This window comes from Scyliorhinus canicula, unplaced genomic scaffold (assembly GCF_902713615.1).
Source record: "Scyliorhinus canicula unplaced genomic scaffold, sScyCan1.1, whole genome shotgun sequence".
Taxonomy (NCBI): domain Eukaryota; kingdom Metazoa; phylum Chordata; class Chondrichthyes; order Carcharhiniformes; family Scyliorhinidae; genus Scyliorhinus; species Scyliorhinus canicula.
The window spans coordinates 89,208-95,305 of NW_024056007.1; the positions used below are offsets into that span (position 1 = coordinate 89,208).

The 6,098-nt window shown below is 43.3% G+C and overlaps 1 pseudogene; it reads right to left on the reverse strand.

Annotated features, from left to right (window-relative positions):
• Positions 1-402: 402 nt before the first annotated feature.
• On the reverse strand, positions 403-5,519 carry LOC119961444 (annotated as a pseudogene).
• Between the last annotated feature and the right edge of the window lie 579 nt (positions 5,520-6,098).

Sequence of the window (6,098 nt, forward strand, 5' to 3'; positions counted from 1 at the left end):
ATGTTCAGGTTTCTGTACAGCTCTCTCCGTGCTCTGTATCACTGTGTGTGTGATCCTCACCATGTTCAGGTTTCTGTACAGCTCTCTCCGTGCTCTGTATCACTGTGTGTGTGATCTTCACCATGTTCAGGTTTCTGTACAGCTGTCTCCGTGCTCTGTATCAGTGTGTCTGTAATCCTCACCATGTTCAGGTTTCTGTACAGCTCTCTCCGTGCTCTGTATCACTGTGTGTGTAATCCTCACCATGTTCAGGTTTCTGTACAGCTCTCTCCGTGCTCTGTATCACTGTGTCTGCAATCCTCACCATGTTCAGGTTTTTGTACAGCTCTCCGTGCTCTGTATCACTGTGTCTGCAATCCTCGCCATGTTCAGGTTTTTGTACAGCTCTCCCCGTGCAATGTGTCACTGTGCTCTGCTCCGACTCAGTGCACAATAATACACAGCAGAGTCGCTCAGTTGTGCTTTGAATATCTTTAACTGGCTGATTTTCCCGGTTGTATCGATAGAAGCAGAAATTCTCCCTCCAGCAACTGTTTCTTTATTCTCCTCTCCTGAAGTGTGGCTCCGAAGCAGGCATTCCGGAGCCTGTCCTGGGAACTGACGGTACCAGTGTACTGTGTACTGGCAGAACCCTGAATATCGCAGCTTAAAGTAACCGTGTCACCGGCAGCAGGGTTTTGGAGAGGCAGACACTTGGAAACCAATGAACTTAAATCTGGAAGTTGAAAATATAATTGTTTATTTTGTTTTCACCACTGTTTATCCAGGGGAATTTGGCAATCGGGCGAATAGCTCTGATCTTTTGCCCTATTGTTATCATGTTCATGATGTACTCCATGCTACTCAAATATGACCCAGTGGGGAATGAGAGGATTTTATTTATTTTACACACCAAGTTCGAACAATCTGGAATGTATTGTCAGAATGGCTGGTGGAAGCTGAAGCAATAGTGACTTACAAATGGGTGATGGTCAAGTACCGGGGCAGGAAGCAAAGCCGGTTTCTGGGGAAAGTTCATGGGCCGTGGGAAGAATAGGACTGTATGTGCATAGAGGCAGGATAGGACAAATGCCATCCTTGCGCTTTGTGTGATGATTCTATGATGTATGTTACATTTCAGAATCTGCTTAACATGGTGAGCGGCAAACCCAGGGTACGTTGTAAAAGCAGAGGCAATCAGCTCCCAGAAATGATTATCCCAGAGCAATTCAGCTGTATTCTATTACTGCACACAACAAGATCAAACAAAACAAATAATTGCGTTTCCTCAACAAGACTGGCACAGCCGACGTTGTACACCACTGGTCAGAGGTCAATCACTGACTGCAGTTTAACATTTCCCGGATTTCTGATTGTCTTTTCATCTGTTTATCTATTTTCCTCTATCAGGAAAATATTTTCTCTGTTTTTCTGTTTAATTTGGAATATTTTGTGAGTTTAATATTATTTCTGCATTTAATTGGCTGCTTTCGCTTCTCACAATCGTGAGAACTGCTGAAAGTCTCTGAATTGTCGGTTGGGTTCAGTGTGTTCAGTTTCCGCAGGTGGTATTACTGTTACTCACTGAGAACCGCCTTTTCCGGCGCTCTGACAATTACAATTCTTTCTGTTTATTAACTGATTCTCTCCCCCGTTCAATGTGAGGAGTTCTCGAAGCATTACATTGTAGACAATCTGCCTAAATGGAATAGACCATTCGGCCCAACGGATTTATGTTGCACCAATATCCAGACCTACCTCCCCATCCTGAAATCTAACAGCTTATTTGCATTCATGTCCCTGTGTCGGTGTACTCCGTTATCCCTCCAGTCTTTTTCATATGTCCCAATATACTACTGCTCAAATTATTCCAGGTGGCAGTAAGGCCATTCTGACAGTCTTGTGTGAAGTTATTAGCCTTATGTTTTTATTGTTTGATTGATGATTATCACATATCAATGTTTCATTGCACTTAACTCCGCCACAAATAACGATTGTTCCCCATCCACCCTTCGAACCACCAGAATTTGAAATACTTCTATGAACACTCTTGGTGTCTCTCGGTCTTCCAGGGAAAAGGTGGCCCGCTATGTTCAACATTTCCAGAGATATGTGGGTTGTTGTTGACATCTTTTGTCAGAAAGAGGAAGGTAGTGCCGCAGCGACATTGTTAAAGGACTAATAATCCAAAGATCCAGGGCAGATGGTAAAAGCCCATTTGGTTCATTAATGTCCTTTAGAATAATCTGTCACCTCTGGCCTACATGGACATCTTATGCCCTCAGGGATGTGCAATAATAGTTTATATACATGCAACCACTGAATAACCACTGTTCTTTGATATATAGAATCCGCACATGGACAATAATAGATTGACTGATGAAATGTCTCCTCTTCTTCGTTCTATTGGATGACACATGTTCCGAAGTTGTGACTCAGAATTATAGACATTGCTGACTGGGCAAACACCACAAATCTGCTCTGTCAAGTCTCTTGCGAATATTACGTGTTCTAATGAGATATAGGATTCTCCAGTTTTCCTGTGTGGCGCACCCTCGCCAGCACCGAGATGTTTTATTCCGGCATCTGGCCAATGCTTCCCATTGTCGTCATGCCACGCCGTCGGGAAACCCGTGGGCGTGGGTGCACTGCCGGCGGACCAGAGCATCCCGCCAATGGAGAATTTTGTTGGTCTTTGGCTTCTAAATTTTAAGGAAGATAGACTTTACATACATATCTCTTCTGATGCCTTTATATTTGGAATCAGTATAATGAACCTTTGTTTAATTCCTTAAAATAATGAAAATCCTTTCTAAAGTTTGTGTCCAAATCTTTTCACAGCATTCCAGACTGGAGTCTATCGCAATTCCTGCTAAAATCAAAACTTATTCCAGTTGACGTTCTGTACCGAGGGACCCTGGTTCTTCATCTGAGGTAGTGGGTAGTAACCAGCAAGAGGTTTCCATGCCTATTTTTTGGTCTGATGCCACGTGACGTCATGGAAACGGGAGTCAATGTTGATGACTCCAAGGGAGCTCCATCCTGACGTATGTTACCGTGCCGCCACCTGTGGTTCAGTCCTTCCGATGGGATAGAACATACAAAGGGAAAATAATGATGATGTCTGGCACATGGTCTTGGAGGTATGATTTGACGAGTATGTATTGGTAAGTCTGTTGCTTGAAAAGTCGGTGGAATATCTTTCCCAATTTGGCATAAGCCTCCACAAGTTAGTAAGGACAAAAAAGCAGAGTCGCGGAGGCTGGGCGTCCCATCATCATTTCTGTTCCCTGGTTCGATTCCAGGCGGTTGTCTGACGGCCTGTGAGATTTTATTCATTTTGCTAGACTTCGTAGCGATTTTGTCCAACTGCCCGGTTTGCTAGGCCATAATTTAAGTTCATAGTTAATTTAAAAACACACTCCTTGTGTCTGGAGTCACGTGTGGTTTGGACCTGGCCCGAATGGCAGATTTCCTCCTCAAAGGACAAGTAGTGAAGCTGAGATCTTGCAACAACATTGGTTTCATGATCACCGTACCGCGACTAGCTTTACATTCCAGACGTTTTTATTAGCTGAACTTAAATTTAATTGGTGGAATTTGAAGCTATGTTGCCAGACCACTACTCTGGGTCACTAGATTATAAATGAAATAATATTACCGTTAGATTTCCACTTCCCCAAGGTAAACATTAACGTGGACTGTCTATTCACGTCACAGTTTGGGGACACTCACCGGCTGTGATATTTACGACCGTTCCGGGTCCGTCTGCATCGCCTTCTTTCGAAACGCTATTTCCACATCCATACTTGTACTGAGCTTTACAGTAATATGTGGCGGTGTCTTCGATTATCGCATCACGAATTTCCAGCGAAAATATATTTGCTGCTTTATTCACCGACACATTAAACCTTCCTCCGGCGGAGATCCGCTCCCGTTCTGTACCAGTTTGCTTTTTGCTGAAGAAACTTCCAGCCTCTAAGCTGAAATAATCACCATTGAAACCACAGGTGATGGTGACAGACTGACACTCCGTTCTGGTCTCCGCTTCCGGGCTCTGGGTCACTGGCTGACTGAAAGATTCTGGAAATTAAATAGAGACAGTTTAATGGGCCATCAGAGCCGAACCACACAACGGGGCTAAAACCCCAGACAGTGTCTATAAGTGAAATGGACTCGAGAAGATTTATGTTAAATCCACACAATGTGCGTCAGTTTGATCGGTATTCTCGGGGCAAGCAGACACAAAGAGTGAAAACAAGAAGGATTCCCATCGTTATGTTGCCTGGAACTGATGGTCTATATCACAGAGAGCTGGGCACTGCAGTACTGTATTGCTCTGGGAGACTGGGCCTCAGTGCGGGACTGAAATATTTCACGGCGTGAGGTTTAATTGCCGAGGGTGATGTGCCACAGACCGTGCATGGGACGCACGGTTGCCGTCTTCCTCAGTTTGAATAAGTGACAGGCTTAAGAAGGGACCGGCAGTTTTTTGTTGCGTAATTAGGCCTGTAAGCCTGATTTGAAGACCCCCCTCTCTCTTTATTTGTCTGATGTAGAGTGGCCGGGGAAGGAAGAGAGATTTTAGAGGAGTTTGTCTCACTCGCCCCATTCAGCAATGAGCTGAGAGCTCCGCTCATATGTTTTAATAAGTGGTAGTTTGAGAATGTGGGATTTTGGAAAATTCCTTCTGTCCAATATAATTCTAACTGTGTTTAAAAAAGACCTGAAAATTCTGAAAAACTCAGCAGATCTGGCAGCAACTATGGAGAGTGAGAGTTAAATGATCGAGTCCAAATATGTCTCTGAAGAAACGAACTATGATTATTCCTCTTTCCAATCGCACCGCCTGGATGTTTAAAGAGTTAATTACCTGCAAAGAGTCGCATTCAGAGTATCATATTTCATCATTGGTTTTGTCTATACACGCTGTGTTTGTGTAACTTACCTCTTCACTCACCTGATGAAGGACCTACGCTCAGAAAGCTCTTGATTCCAAATACACCTGTTGGACTTTAGCCTGGTGTGGTAAGACTTCATACTGTGCATTATTCAAGAAGAGGTACATGCTCAACACAAAGAACAAACTCACCATATGTTTTCAAAAAATGCTTGTTGCACTTTTACTCTGTGTTTATTTGAAATTATGTTTCCAGAAAGTCATTTTTGATTTCCAGATCCAGATCATTCAGTTTTCAGTTGCAATAATAGAACAGGAAGACACACTCAGTAGAAAATTGAAAGTGGGTGAGCGTCCATGTTGAGGCCTGCTTTCAAGATCACAGTCGCTACCTTACGAAAACTGTTTACTGGGTATGAACTGTACCTCATCCAATACAAACTCTGATAAATTAATTTTCTGACTATGCGTCGCACATATATTGTCGGTTGCTCCACTGACGTCAGAATACCTCTGGATAAGCTGCCTCTAATTCATGATGTCTAATCAAAAACATATTGCTCATCGCCTCACCGGAAAAGAATCTGTTACTAGACTCCTGAATGACTCTCTTATAGACTGATCCGATATCTCCACACATCTCTTCTACTGAGTAATATTGCACTCCGTGTGCTCACCAGTTCTCTGTGCCTATGTATTTACATTGTGTATTGATGTATGTCCTCTGTCTTTCATGTATGGGACTATCTGTCTAGACTGTACGCAGAACAATAGTTTTCACTGTACCTCGGTACAAGTGACAATAAAAAACAAATCCAAAAAAGAACTCATAAATGTTTTTGTTTCATACACAAGTTTTGCACATTAAATATGTGTGCTGAACCCTTCTTGGACAGAATATTGAAGAACATCTCGTTCCACACACATGATTTCCTCATGGCTACAACAAGAACAGCTTGTATTTTACAGTACAGATAACATAATATACATCGTAGATCAAAAGTCAACCACGGTGGCACAGTGTTTATCACTGATACCTGACAGCACCAAGGAAGTGGGTTCGATTCGGTTTTTAGTGACTGTGTGGCGTTTGTACGTTCTCCTGTGTCTGAATGGGTTTCCTCTGGGTTCTCGGGTTTCCTCCCACAGTCCAAATACCTGCAGGTTAGGTGCGTTACAGGATTACAGGAAGAGGGCGGGGTGTGGGTCCAGGGAGGGA